The sequence below is a fragment of the Bufo gargarizans genome, chromosome 10 (genome assembly GCF_014858855.1).
Source record: "Bufo gargarizans isolate SCDJY-AF-19 chromosome 10, ASM1485885v1, whole genome shotgun sequence".
NCBI classification, from domain to species: domain Eukaryota; kingdom Metazoa; phylum Chordata; class Amphibia; order Anura; family Bufonidae; genus Bufo; species Bufo gargarizans.
This window is the reverse complement of record NC_058089.1, coordinates 37,565,866-37,581,457: the sequence shown is the minus strand read 5'-3', so window position 1 is coordinate 37,581,457 and position 15,592 is coordinate 37,565,866. Positions and strand designations below refer to the sequence as shown.

At 44.9% G+C, this 15,592-nt stretch overlaps 1 protein-coding gene across 3 annotated transcripts in view; it reads right to left on the bottom strand.

The window, feature by feature from the left end:
* The window catches only part of PPP2R5B (protein phosphatase 2 regulatory subunit B'beta), a 158,503-nt gene that overhangs the window by 113,524 nt on the left and 29,387 nt on the right, over positions 1 to 15,592 (bottom strand). Inside the window, exon 1 of one of the 3 annotated variants that reach the window (XM_044270395.1) lies at positions 6,598 to 6,635. The exons of the other annotated variants lie outside the window; for them this stretch is intronic. The gene's annotated coding sequence lies outside the window, so the exon portion shown is untranslated. Of the gene's footprint in view, positions 1 to 6,597; positions 6,636 to 15,592 lie in introns of those variants that run through there. 3 annotated transcript variants of the gene reach the window in all.

Here is a 15,592-nt window from a genome sequence, read left to right as displayed (position 1 = left end):
GCCATATTTGTTGTTCATTTTGATAAGAGTCAACCTGTCAGCATTTTCAGTGGACAGGCGGACGCGCTCATCAGTTATTATACCCCCAGCAGCACTAAATACCCGATCTGACAAAACGCTGGCGGCAGGGCAGGTCAGCATCTCCAAGGCATAGAGCGCCAATTCGTGCCACTTGGACACCCAGTAGTTGTAAGGCACAGAGGGATCACTGAGGACGCTGACACAGTCTGCTACATACTCTTTCACCATCTTCCAAAACTTTTCCCCCGTTGTGACAGTAGGCTGCGCATCAGTGTGAGGGTGCTGGTGGGGTGTCATGAAACTGTCCCAGGCCTTGGAGAGTGTTGCCCTGCCTCTGTTGGAACTGCTGTGTGTTCCCCTGCAGCGCACCTTCACCGGTAGCTCAGGCTAATTTGGGTAGGTTTTGAGAAACCGCTGAACCACTAAGTTGAGCTTGCCGAGTTCTAAAACCGCCGCCAAGTTGCAGCCATTAACAGACACAACCATGCCTGGTTGTAGGTTGAGAGGTGAGAGCCACTGCACAGTCTGGTCCCTTACACCCTGCCACAGCTCTGCGTCAGTGTGCCGTTTGTCACCTAATCAAATAAGTTTCAGCAGGGCCTGTTGCCGCTTCCCCACTGCAGTGCTACAGTGCTTCCAGCTATTGACAGATGGCTGACTGGTGCTGCAAGATGAGAATTCAGGGGTGGAAGTAGAGGAGGAGGTGGAGGAGGAGAAGCAGGGGTTGCAGCCACTAATGTAGGAAATCCTGATGGAAGTAGGGCCCGCAATCCTTGGCGTCGGTAGCACCTGTGCCATCCCAGGGTACGTTTCGCTCCCGGCCTCCACAGCGTTCACCTAGTGTGCCGTTAAGGAAATGTAGCGTCCCTGGCCATAAACACTTGTCCATTTGTCAGTCGTTAAGTGGACCTTCTCAATAACTGTGTTTGTCAGGGCAAGGGTGATGTTACGCGATACATGCTGGTGTAAGACGGGAGCGGCACACCAGAAATAATAGTGGCGGCTGGGGACTGAATAACGAGGGACAGCCGCTGCCCTCAGTGTCCACAAGCCTAAATGGCAACATTTCCAGGGCCAGAAATTTGGAAAGGTGCGCATTTAGTGCTATGGCCTGTGGATGGGTGGCTGGGTATCTGCGCTTTCGTTCAAAGCCATGGGGTATGGAGATTGGTACGCTTCGCTGGGACACAGAAGTTAATGTGCTAGTTGATGATGCTTACAAAGGTCCAGGTGCAGGGCAGGAGGCATCCGGGCCTGTGTCTTGGACAGGGTATTGGCCAGCACGTAACACAGGGGAAGAGGAGGCAGTGGTGTGACCCGCAGACACTGATTGTGGACCCAGGCATTCGGCGCACCTATTAGGAAGGTGTTTTGATGCCATGCGGCGGATCATGCTGGTGGTGGTGAGGTTGCTAGTGTTCACGTCCCTGCTCATTTTGGTACGGCACAGGTTGCAAATGACAATTCTTTTATCGTCCACACTTTCCTCAAAAAGCGCCAGACTGCAGAACATCTACCCCTTGGCAAGGGACATTGCCACAAGGGGGTACTCCGGGGAACAGTTGTGGGCCTGTTTGGTGTGGCCCGCCTTCTCCCTTTTGCCACCCCACTGCCTCTTCCAGCCTGTTGCTCGCTCGGCTTGCCATCTTCCCAGGTTGGGTCAGTGATTTCATCGTCCACCGCCACCTCTTCCACTTCCTCACTCTGGTCATCCTCCTTACTTGTTCACCTAACAAGAACCTCACTTATTGACAACTGTGTCTCATCCTCATCATGAACCTCTTGAGACACTAATTGCGGTTGACTTATTGGCAACTATGTCTCATTATCATCATCCACCAGCAGATGGAGAGAACACAAGAAGTTCCGTTTTTGAGATATTTAGATATATTCAGATAGAGAGAAGACATGATATTAGAGACAGAGTCGAGACAGTCACTGGTGTTCTGTAATACAGCAGGGGTGATGTCGGGAGATTATGTGTATAGTTGTGTGTTATCAGCATAGAGATGGTACCGGAGACCAAATCTGCTGATGGTCTGTCCAATTGGGGCTGTGTACAGAGAGAAGAGGAGAGGGCCTAGGACTGAACCCTGAGGAACTCCAACATCAAGAGGGGAGAGGTGGAGAAGTGGAGCCAGAGAAAAATACACTGAAAGAGCGGCCAGAGAAATAGGAAGAAAATTAGGAGAGAGCAGTGTACTTTAGGCTGATAGATTGGAGCATGGTGAGTAGGAGATGGTGGTCTACAGTGTCAAAAGCTGCACAGAGGTCAAGGAGAATGAGCATAGTCACCATTGTGTTTTACTGTCAGGAGGTCATTTGTCACTTTGGTAAGGGCAGTTTCTGTCAAGTGTAGGGTACAGAAACCAGATTGTAATGGATCAAGAAGAGAGTAGGCAGAGAGATAGTGGATGAGGCGAGAGTAGACCAGACGCTCTAGGAGTTTAGAGATGAAGGCTTCATGGATGTGCCAGAGTCGTGTGCCGGTGTCTGTGCGGTGGCACATAGTCTCCTGTGATTACCTACTATAGATATGCACGGGCACCGTCTATGTGCGCGCAGTCTGTGGACACATTCACTTAAATGGGATCCACGATCCGTATCCGACGGTCTGCACCGCAAAAAAGTAGTGCAAGCACCATAGTGCTTTCATGGACTTCCAATCCGTGCCACCGTTCCACAACGCACAGTATCTTCCGGATTGCGGATCCATTCAAGTGAAAAGATCCGTGATACGGTGCGCACAAGGCTGGTGTCCGTATATTGCAGTCCTGCTGTTTGCGGGCCGCAATGCAAGCACGAAACTGCTATGGCTGCGTGCATGAGGCCTAAGACAGTTTTCATTTTATGCACCTCATAAGGTAAGGAGTGAAGCTTGGACTGAGAAATCACAGAGTCAGAAGGAGCAAATCAGAAGGAACAAAGGAAATATGTAATTACCTGGTCACAAATTATTAAAGCTGGAAATGAAATCCAAATCAATGAGCAAAAGTCAAACAAAAAATAATAAAGAACAAAAAAAAGGAAATCAGTACTGAAATGTCCTCATTCTTACTGCATCTGTAACGCCCTGGACAGAGATAAAGATCCAGAGCCCGATTAATCCTGGCATTGTCATCTTAGAATATGCCTGTGCCATCAGGGAAGAACAAATCCATTGATGGCATAACCTGGTCATTCAGTATGTTCAGGTAGTCAGCCGACCTCATTCTTGGCGCACATACTGTTGCTGAACCTAGACCTGACCAACTGCAGCAACCTCAGATCATAGCACTGCCCCCACAGGCTTTTGGGATAGGCAGTGTATCTGGAGGTACAGGGCTGGTTTTTAGCTTTGTCAGAAAGAGGGTGTCCTGTACTAGACCAGTGATCAGCAACTCTTGGCACTCCAGCTGTTCTGAAACTACAACTCCCCAAATCCTCCTTTTACTTCTATTGGAAATTACAAGAATAGCTGAGTAAGTGTGTATGCTGGGAGTTGTAGTTTCACAGCAGCTCGAGGGCCGAAGGTTGCTGATTACTGTACTAGACTATGATTTTATTTTTTTACATTAATCATTGGATAACCCTTTTAAATTTAATTTGCTTGTAAATGCCATTAATAATAATTGACTGGCAAGCCAGACATGGATGGCAGCGCCATGTAGTGCCCACGTATGTCGTCTAGTAAAGCTCATAGCACCCATGTATGTTGTCAAATGAAGAATAGTAGTTAAACGCACATGTCTGAAATGATGTATGAAAAGTATGACAAGTTTGAGTTTTAAAGACATCAATTGGACTGACACTAAATATGAAGACACAGGTTGTGAATGCTGGGTATATACAGTCCTGATCAAAAGTTTAAGACCACTTGAAAAATGCAAAAAATCATATTTTACATTGTTGGATCTTAACAAGGTTCCAAGTAGAGCTTCAACATGCAACAAGAAGAAATGGGAGTGAGACAAAACATTTTTTGAGCATTCAATTAATTGAAAATAACGATTAAACAAAAAAAACGTTTTTTAGCTGATCAAAATTTTAGGACCACATGCCTTTAAAAGGCCAAATCTGTGCTAAGATGTGGATTCATTGTCATTTTCTGTCAGGTAGGGTGGAGCTTATGCAGATTTCTGGGCTTTCAGCAAGACAAAACAACATGTCACACTGCTAGAAATGTCCATAACTGGTTGGTAGAGCATGAAAATAATTTCTAAGTACTCCCCTGGCCAGAGGCGTACATAGGAATCACTGGGCCCCATAGCAAAAATCTGAATTGGGCCCCTTAACCCCGCCCACTACCCACCATGGCCCCTCCCACTTCCTGACTTTGCTCCTCCCATGCCACACCCCCATTAAATAAATTTATACATGACCTACAGAAACTGTTAGGGGTTTCCTGGGGGTGACCTGTCACATGGGATATCTGCTGCAGCCTGCAGGTCTCCTTATTTGGGGTGCCATGTTAGGCTACTTTCACAATTGCGTTCGGGTCTCCGCTTGTGAGTTCTGTTTGAAGGCTCTCACAAGCGGCACCGAACGGATCCGTCCAGCCCTAATGCATTCTGAGTGGATGCGGATCCGCTCAGAATGCATCAGTATGGCTCCGTCTGTCCTCCGCTCAGCAGGCGGACACTTGAACGCTGCTTGCAGCCTGGCCGTGCGGAGGCAAACGGATCCGTCCAGACTTACAATGTAAGTCAATGGGGACGGATCCGTTTGAAGTTGACACAATATGGCTCAATTTTCAAACGGATCCGTCCCCCATTGACTTTCAATGTAAAGTCAAAACGGATCCGTTTGCACTATCATGAACAAAAAAAAAAATGTTTTTGTTTTTTTTTGTTCATGTTAATGCAAACGGATCTGTTCTGAACGGATCTAAGCGTTTGCATTATAGGTGCGGATCCGTCTGTGCAGACACCAGACGGATCCGCTCTAAACGCAAGTGTGAAAGTAGCCTTAAAGGGAATCTGTCACTAGCAATTTACCCCCAATTTTTTTTTCATGAATCCATGTTTAACAGAGTACCTGTTTTCCATCTGTCTTGTTCTTTTGATTGTGAGTCTTGTCATGTCTTCAAAAAATCGATTCTTATGATATGTAAATGAAGCTGTAAGGAGCCCAGAGGGGCGTTATTCTTTCTCCACGGTGCCCAGGAACGCCCCTCTGAAGTGCCGTGCCCGGCTAAGTTTGAAAACGAATAACGCCTCCAAGTTCATCTAAATCGCCTCCCAGAGGCACGGCTAAGTGCTCAACACCCCCCTCCTCAGTGCCGCGCTCTGCGGCAAACACCCCGATCCTCCTCTCGCCGGCATCCCAAATCCCGCGCAGGCGCAGTGCCGTCAGTCATCTTATCATAGCGCAGGCAATCGCCGACACTGCGCCTGCGCGGGATTTGGGATGCCAGCGAGAGGAGGATCGGATTTGGGAGGCGATTTAGATGAACTTGGAGGCGTTATTAGTTTTCAAATTTAGCCGGGCACGGCACTTCAGAGGGGCGTTCCTGGGCACAGTGGAGAAAGAATAACGCCCCTCTGGGCTCCTTACAGCGTCATTTACATATCATAAGAATCGATTTTTTGAAGAAATGACAAGACTCACAATCCAAAGAACAAGACAGATGGAAAAAAGGTACTCATGGATCCATGTTTAATAAAGTACCTTTTTTCCATCTGTGTTCTTCTTTTCCATGTCAGTCTTGTCCTTTCTTCTAAAAATCGATTCTTGCTGTAAGCCGGACTGGAGCCCAGAGGGGCGTTTTTCTTTCTCCACGGTGCCCCTCTGATTAGTGCCGTGCCCGCCTAAATATGAAAACTCTAACGCCTCCATCATTTAGCTGAATCGCCTCCCAGAGGCGCGGCTAAGTCCTAGACACCCGCCCCCCTCCTCAGCGCTGCGCTCTGAAACACCCGATCCTCCTCTCGTCGGCGTCCCAAATCCCGCGCAGGCGCAGTGCCGGCGATTGCCTGCGCCTGCGCTCTGATAATACGGCTGAGGGCAACAGCTTCAACATCGTCACTGGGCTCGGCGCATGCCCAGTGACGATGTTGAAGCTGTTGCCCTCAGCCGTATTATCAGAGCGCAGGCGCAGGCAATCGCCGGCACTGCGCCTGCGCGGGATTTGGGACGCCGACGAGAGGAGGATCGGGTGTTTCAGAGCGCAGCGCTGAGGAGGGGGGCGGGTGTCTAGGACTTAGCCGCGCCTCTGGGAGGCGATTCAGCTAAACATGGGTGGGGGGGGGGCCCTGGGGAGAAAAGCAGCCGCATAGCCGGCTGCTGGTCATCAGTGGGCGGGGCCTTATCTGCGCTACGGGCCCCCCAGTGCTGCGGGCCCCATAGCAGTGGCGTGGTCTGCCTCTATGGGCGGTACGCCACTGCCCCTGGCCCCCTAATTCCCCAGACTTGAACTCAATTGGGCATCGGTGGGACTATCTTGATCATTGTGTTTGCTCTGTGGATCCTTCCCCACGCACCCAGAAGCAGCTTTAGGATGCACTGCAGTCAGCATGGCTCCAGATACCTGTGACAAACTACAGTACCAGTACCTTACTCAGTCACTCCCAGCCCAACAAATGCTTTGCTGCATACCTCGGTTGTAACGAGTGGTTATTTCAGTCAACGTTGCTCTTCTATCAGCTTGACTCAGTCGGCCCATTCTCCTCTGACCTCTAGCATCAACAAGGCATTTTCGCCCACAGGACTGCCGCATACTGGATGTTTTTCCCTTTTCACACCATTCTTTGTAAACCCTAGAAATAGTTGTGCGTGAAAATCCCAGTAACTGAGCAGATTGTGAAATACTCAGACCGGCCCGTCTGGCACCAACAACCATGCCACGCTCAAAAATGCTTAAATCACCTTTCTTTCCCATTCTGACATTCAGTTTGGAGTTCAGGAGATTGTCTTGACCAGGACCACAACCCTACATGCATTGAAGCAACTGCCATGTGATTGGTTGACTAGATAATCGCATTAATGAGAAATAGAACAGGTGTTCCTAATAATTCTTTAGGTGAGTGTATATACAGGTCCTTCTAAAAAAATTAGCATATTGTGATAAAGTTAATTATTTTCTGTAATGTACTGATAAACATTAGACTTTCATATATTTTAGATTCATTACACACAACTGAAGTAGTTCAAGCCTTTTATTGTTTTAATATTGATGATTTTGGCATACAGCTCATGAAAACCCAAATTTCCTATCTAAAAAAATTAGCATATTTCATCCGACCAATAAAAGAAAAGTGTTTTTAATACAAAAAAAGTCAACCTTCAAATAATGATGTTCAGTTATGCACTCAATACTTGGTCGGGAATCCTTTTGCAGAAATGACTGCTTCAATGCGGCGTGGCATGGAGGCAATCAGCCTGTGGCACTGCTGAGGTGTTATGGAGGCCCAGGAGGCTTCGATAGCGGCCTTAAGCTCATCCAGAGTGTTGGGTCTTGCGTCTCTCAACTTTCTCTTCCCAATATCCCACAGATTCTCTATGGGGTTCAGGTCAGGAGAGTTGGCAGGCCAATTGAGCACAGTAATACCATGGTCAGTAAACCATTTACCAGTGGTTTTGGCACTGTGAGCAGGTGCCAGGTCGTGCTGAAAAATGAAATCTTCATCTCCATAAAGCTTTTCAGCAGATGGAAGCATGAAGTGCTCCAAAATCGCCTGATAGCTAGCTGCATTGACCCTGCCCTTGATAAAACACAGTGGACCAACACCAGCAGCTGACATGGCACCCCAGACCATCACTGACTGTGGGTACTTGACACTGGACTTCAAGCATTTTGGGATTTCCCTCTCCCCAGTCTTCCTCCAGACTCTGGCACCTTGATTTCCGAATGACATGCAAAATTTGCTCTTATCCGAAAAAAGTACTTTGGACCACTGAGCAACAGTCCAGTGCTGCTTCTCTGTAGCCCAGGTCAGGCGCTTCTGCCGCTGTTTCTGGTTCAAAAGTGGCTTGACCTGGGGAATGCGGCACCTATAGCCCATTTCCTGCACACGCCTGTACACGGTGGCTCTGGATGTTTCTACTCCAGACTCAGTCCACTGCTTCCGCAGGTCCCCCAAGGTCTGGAATCGGTCCTTCTCCACAATCTTCCTCAGGGTCCGGTCACCTCTTCTCGTTGTGCAGCGTTTTCTGCCACACTTTTTCCTTCCCACAGACTTCCCACTGAGGTGCCTTGATACAGCACTCTGGGAACAGCCTATTCATTCAGAAATTTCTTTCTGTCTTACCCTCTTGCTTGAGGGTGTCAATGATGGCCTTCTGGACAGCAGTCAGGTCGGCAGTCTTACCCATGATTGCGGTTTTGAGTAATGAACCAGGCTGGGAGTTTTTAAAAGCCTCAGGAATCTTTTGCAGGTGTTTAGAGTTAATTAGCTGATTCAGATGATTAGGTTAATAGCTCGTTTACAGAACCTTTTCATGATATGCTAATTTTTTTAGATAGGAATTTGGGGTTTTCATGAGCTGTGTGCCAAAATCATCAATATTAAAACAATAAAAGGCTTGAACTACTTCAGTTGGTGTGTAATGAATCTAAAATATATGAAAGTCTGATGTTTATCAGTACATTACAGAAAATAATGAACTTTATCACAATATGCTAATTTTTTTAGAAGGACCTGTATATATATATATATATATATATATATATATATATATATACATACATACACACATACACACACACACACAGACACATATATTATGATTTTATTACCTGTTATGCCAATTCCCTTGCATTACAAACCAGTCACGTGACCTGGTTTTGTTGTCTTGCTGATGCCACATATACACTCACCTAAAGAATTATTAGGAACACCTGTTCTATTTCTCATTAATGCGATTATCTAGTCAACCAATCACATGGCAGTTGCTTCAATGCATGTAGGGTTGTGGTCCTGGTCAAGACAATCTCCTGAACTCCAAACTGAATGTCAGAATGGGAAAGAAAGGTGGGCTACAACAGCAGAAGACCCCACCGGGTACCACTCATCTCCACTACAAATAGGAAAAAGAGGCTACAATTTGCACGAGCTCAAAATTGGACTGTTGAAGACTGGAAAAATGTTACCTGGTCTGATGAGTCTCGATTTCTGTTGAGACATTCAAATGGTAGAGTCCAAATTTGGCGTAAACAGAATGAGAACATGTATCCATCATGTCTTGTTACCACTGTGCAGGCTGGTGGTGGTGGTGTAATGGTGTGGGGGATGTTTTCTTGGCACACTTTAGGCCCCTTAGTGCCAATTGGCCATCGTTTAAATGCCACGGGCTACCTGAGCATTGTTTCTGACCATGTCCATCCCTTCATGACCACCATGTACCCATCCTCTGATGGCTACTTCCAGCAGGATAATGCATCATGTCACAAAGCTCGAATCATTTCAAATTGGTTTCTTGAACATGACAATGAGTTCACTGTACTAAAATGGCCCCCACAGTCACCAGATCTCAACCCAATAGAGCATCTTTGGGATGTGGTGGAACGGGAGCTTCGTGCCCTGGATTTGCATCCCTCAAATCTCCATCAACTGCAAGATGCTATCCTATCAATATGGGCCAACATTTCTAAAGAATGCTATCAGCACCTTGTTGAATCAATGCCACATAGAATTAAGGCAGTTCCAAAGGCAAAAGGGGGTCCAACACCGTATTAGTATGGGGTTTCTAATAATTCTTTAGGTGAGTGTATATATACAGGTACTAGCAATATGCAATAATCACCAGTTATATTATACACCAGCATTAATGTATGGGGCCAAACTTCTGGGAGAAGCTGTTTGTTGATGATGTTCTCACAATATGGTGGATTTTATACATCTCATTTGAGAGTGTCCAGTTTTACAGTCATTCTGGTCAGAGGTGATCCATACAATTAATGTGAAGATTACAAAAGTTCAGTGGCTCACCTCAGTTGAACAGATGGAGAGGGGGTGCACTACTAACAGACCAACCCAATGTTTGGTATATGTAGAGTATAAGCATAAAATAATAGTAGGCACTCCCCCATCTGAAAAAATCTGATACGATATAGGGTATTAAAAATGAAAATATTCTAATTATAAAATGTACAATATCAGCAGGGCCCCTTGCTATAATTAAATAATAATAATAAAACTATTTATGATTTAATTCAGCAAAAAGCATAATATGCAGTATATCATAAAAGCTCAGCGCAGTTAATGCTGGGTGAACTAACTGTTCAAGCTGTTCCAGCGAACACACTGTTTTCAAACAAATCACAACAACATGTTTCTACTAATAATATGTAGCAAATAGCATTTGAGCTAAGGGCTCTTTCATCCATGCGCATGGGGCGCTCTGACTTCACTCTGGAGCGCCCCGGGAGCCGCGCAGACTGTAAGTATACTGCTCCCCTGCTCCCCACTACTACTATGGCAACCAGGACTTTAATAGCGTCCTGGCTGCCATAGTAACACTGAACGCATTTTGAAGACGCATCCGTCTTCAAATGCTTTCAGTTCACTTGCGTTTTTCCGGATCCGGCGTGTAATTCCGGCAAATGGAGTACACGACGGATCCGGACAACGCAAGTGTGAAAGAGCCCTAAGAAGAGCAATTTTAGCCCTTACCACCTCCTATACCTCAGACCGCTTTGGAGTTTGTATGAATCTACTTTTGTAAACAGCTCTCCATGGATATACACATGCACACAATGAGCATAGCCACAGAGGAAGAAGAAAGTTATACTTCCAAACGTGTCTGGCTGGAAGATATGATATATTCAAGAGATAATCCACTATATAGAGACTCATCTGCTACCTCCTGAACACTGGGATTGACCCAAACCAGAGAGGCACGGTTTACACATGAATACCTGTAGGTCTCCATCCACCAGCAAACCGTGGAGGCCGCTGAGCCAAGCGAGGATAACATGATGAGCGAAGTTCTGTTTTCAAGTTCGGTGTACAAGGTTCGGGTTATCTAAAGAATTCCGTTATGGATTCCACCACTATGGACCCCCTGGATCAACAGCATACATGGAATCCACCACAGCCAGTACGCCAGAGCACAAACAACCCGTGACACAAGCAGAAATGCATCAATACTAAGGCCATGTTCACATACAAGGCTGCAGCCAGCACGCATCACAGAACCAGCATACATGGGAACACCAACAGCCAGTACACAAAGAGAATGCATCCGGCCTGCACGGCACCAGAGACAGAAGCCATAGATGCAGACACGGGGAGTGCAAACATGGGCCACAGTTCACACACACATCACCGCAGCCAGCATGCAGCCCCAAGCAACCAGCATACACAGGAATCAGCCTGCAGTTAGTACGCGAGAGGGCATGCAGCCAGCCTACACGGTCACAATTGTCACAGTGAACCGCACCGTGACAGCTACGTATTATTAGTGATTACTCTATCAAATAGAAACATTGTTGCGATTTGTTTGAAAATGAAGCAGTTGCTGGAACAGCTTGAAAATCAGTTCACCCAGCATTAACTGCCCTGAGCGCAGTGGACAGCATTGGACTTAATCTTTTTCTCATATGATATTATACTGCATATTATGTGTTTTATGAATTGAGTCATAGATTGTTTTATCATTATTATTATTATTTAATTATAGCAAGGGGCTCTGCTGATATTGTACATTTTATAATTACAATATTTGTCTTTTTAATACCCTGTATCATACCAAATTATTTCAGATGGGGTGTGCCTGCTTATATTTTATACTTAATGTGAAGATTAGTGCCAAACTTCCCCTCTCTATTGAGGTGGTATTAATTAGGCAATCTCAGTAAAACTAGGGTAATAGGGGGCAGGAATATCTCAGCCTCTAATGTTTTATTGACCACAAGGATTATTATTATTCAATACTGTAAAAGGGGAGAAAACCTGGTGTTTGTTACGACAGCCTAAGTCTGTCGCTGTCCCCCTACTTCTGTTGGGAACACTACTCATTGAACTACTACAATCCAATTTTTGCCCTCACTACTACTCCCCTCCTCTCCTTGCTCTGTGTGCAGTTGAACGTCTGCTTCTAATCTGTTTCTCTTATAAATGCTGGACTGCCCTCTCACTCCTTGCCTTATCTGAAGGTATACTATTCTGATTGTCCCCCACATACTAAACTTCTGCCTGTTAACCGACTCTGATACTCCGCTGCCTGCCCTGACCTTAGCTTGTCTACTGTGATCACCCATCTGCCTGCCCTGACCTCAGATTAGATTCACAGAAGTGTACATGCCCTGTCTCTGCCTGTTTACCAAGTATGAGTATTTCCTGATCCTTTGGTGCTTTGCACCAGTGTCTCCGACCCCTGTGGGCAAAGTGTCAACTACACCAGGACTATTCCAAGAGGTAGCAGCCTGGTGGGTTCCCTGCAGCAAAGGCCATATTCCTGTATAGGGGTTAAATAGTGAAAACCAGGAGATCGCCAGGATATTGTCGTTATGATTAGTCCAAAGTCAAACTGGTTAGTTAGTACAGTGAGTCCACACCCACTACTCGTAACAGTGCAAAAAGTAAAAATGTATGAGAGGATATATTACCAAAGCAAGGATCAATTGTGTGAGTGGGAGAAAACATGAACAGATGGTTATAAGGAGTTATAGGAGTAGGCTCAGTTACTTCTTATTTCCTTCTTTTTTTTCCACTCTCTCTTGATTGAGATGATGGGTGGGGTCTTGGTATTTTTTTTTGGATATAGAATCATTATATTATCCTGGTAATGCTTTATATGATTATTTTGGAGTGGTATTGTATTGAAACCTGTAGTAAAGTTTATTTAAAAAAATCCTAAGTACTTTTCCATGTTAGTTTTGCACAATGTTTCACCATTTAGTATGTACTGATGCCTTGTATTTTCCCTTCCCATGTGCATAACCTTATATTTATCAGTATTAAACCTAATTTTCCACATCTCTTCTATTGTCCTCTTTTGTGTTAATTACTTTATACAGTTGAGTATCTTCAGCAAATAGTGATATTTTATTGTGCATCCTTTTTACAAGATCATTAATAAATATATTAAAGAGAATCTGGCCCAATACTGACCCCTGTGGTAACCAACCAGTAATGGTGACCCAATCTGAGTGTGCACTGTTAATAACCACCCTCTGTTTTCTGTCATTGAGCCAGTTACCCACATTCAGACATTTTATCCAAGTCCATTTTCTCCAGTCCAAGCATTCTCAGTTTATGTACCAACCTTTTATGTGGCACAGTATCAAATGCTTTAGAAAAAAAATCAAGATATATGACATGACTCATCCCAGTCAAGTCTAGAACTTACATTCTCTTAGAAACTGATTAGTCTGATAGGACCAATCCCTCATAAATCCATGCTGATATGGTGTTATACACTTATTTTTATTGAGACAATCCAGAATAGCATCTCCTAGAAAACCTCCAAACAGTTTACCCACTACAGATTTTATACTTACTGGCCTATGGTTTCAGGGCTCAGTTTTTTTACCTCTTTTTGAATATTGACACTAAGAGCCAAACCTGTGGACCCTGTCATTATAGAGTTCTTAAATATCATAAGTAAGGTTCTGTCTATTACATTACTTATAGGATATGGACACCTTTGTAAAAAAAAAATTTTTTACACTAATTAATATATTTTGTGGAGAAAATCCTTTCTCCAATTGGTTCTGTTTATCTATCTTTCTTCATTTTTGTTCTACAGCCTGCTGTACTTCCTATGCACAGCAGACTGCTCTCAGGGAATTTACAGAGAATCCGTCATCTGACGGATTCTCTGTAACTCCTCCTGTGTGCACACGGGAGCGCGCATTGTCTCTGTCCCTCTTCTACACGCCTCCCCTTCAGGATGGCAGAGCAGTGCAGACTGTCAGCTGTAACATACAGCTGACAGTCTGTTTCAAACTGCAGACATAACCCCTTCCATGCCGCAGTCCTTAGGGACCGCTGTATGGAAGGGGCTAACCATCGGGCAGCTGCTCTGCTGTAGCAGCGGACCGATGCCGTCCCTCTTCCCCCAACAATCCAACCAAACACCCCCCCTCCCCGTTCAAGATCACTGTATCCCCAAACCCCCCTCCCGGAAAATGTTTGCACAGTGGCAGCTGTGAGCAGAGTGTCAGTGTAACACACAGCTGATACTCTGCTTGAAACGGCCGGCATCGGTGCTGGCACAGATTTTGGCCATTTAACCCCTTCCATGCTGCAGGTCTTAGGGACCGCTGTATGGAGGGGCTAAACATCGGGTCGCTGCTCTGTTGTGGCAGCGGCCCGATAGTTGAATGGTTAGAAGAGGAAGGGAGCTCCCTCCCCCATTGGGCCGCTGCGCTGCTGTGGCAGTGTCCCAATGGTTACCATGGCAACCTGACGCTTTCACAGACATTTGGCTTGCCATGGTATAGCTGAGCCTGATACATGCAAATACACTGCAGTACACTATAAAGTGTACTGAAGTGTATTATAGAGGCATCAGACCCACTGGATCTTCAAGAACTAAGTGGATTTGAGTAAAAAAAGTATATAAAAAAAAGTACAAATCTTTTTTCCTCTATCCGCACATATAAGTGGTTAAAAATGTAAAAAATTAAAATCACTAAACATATTTCGTATCGCCGCGCCTGTAACGACCTGATCTATAAAAGGATCACGTTACTTTTACCGCAAGGTGTACACCTTAAAAAAAAAAAAAACACTATGATAGAATTGCAATTTTGCCCACCTCACTTCCCCAAAAAATTGTATAAAAAGTGATAGTCATATGTACCCAAAATTAGTATCAATTAAACCGTCACCTCATCCCACAAAAAATGACACCCTACCTAAGACAATCTCCCCAAAAAAAAAAAAAATACGGCTTTAAAAAAATGGAGAAACTAAAACATGATTTTTTTTTTTCAAAAAAAGTGTAAAATAAAGTAAAAAAAGGCATATATTAGTTATCGCCACGTCCGTAACGACCTGCTATATAAAAATATCATGTGATCCAACCCATCTGGTGAACGCTGTAAAACTAAAATAAATGCCAAAAAGCCATTTTTTATCACTTTACATCACAAAAAGTGTAATACCAAGTGATCAAAAAGACATATGTGGCCCAAAATGGTACCAATCAAACCATCATCTCATCCCACAAAAAATGAGACCCTACCAAAGACAATCACCCAACAAATATAAAAAATATGCACTAGTTTTGATAAATCTCCTGCACTGTCTACTTTTATGTGTGTATATAGTATTGTGTTTCATCACACTATACTAATCTGTGTGGGAACAGTGAACGCTCACTGTGTGGACTGCACACAAATACTGTATTCAGAAGAGAGTGCAGGTAGTGAGCGTGTCAGTAATGAGATCTATATCCTGCTTATAACACTGACTGTAGATCGATACACTAACATTATCAGCAGAAATATCTATTGAGAAATAAATCTGATGATTACAAGATGTCTGTATGTAGCGGCTGATCACTGTGCTGTGTAACAGGATGTAGGGGTGGGGCTGTGCAGCAGAGCTGTACTGTGTAACAGGATGTGGGGGCGGGGCAGCAGAGCTGTGCTGGTGCATATGAAATCAACAGGAACAACCACAGAGTTGAGGAGACCTGA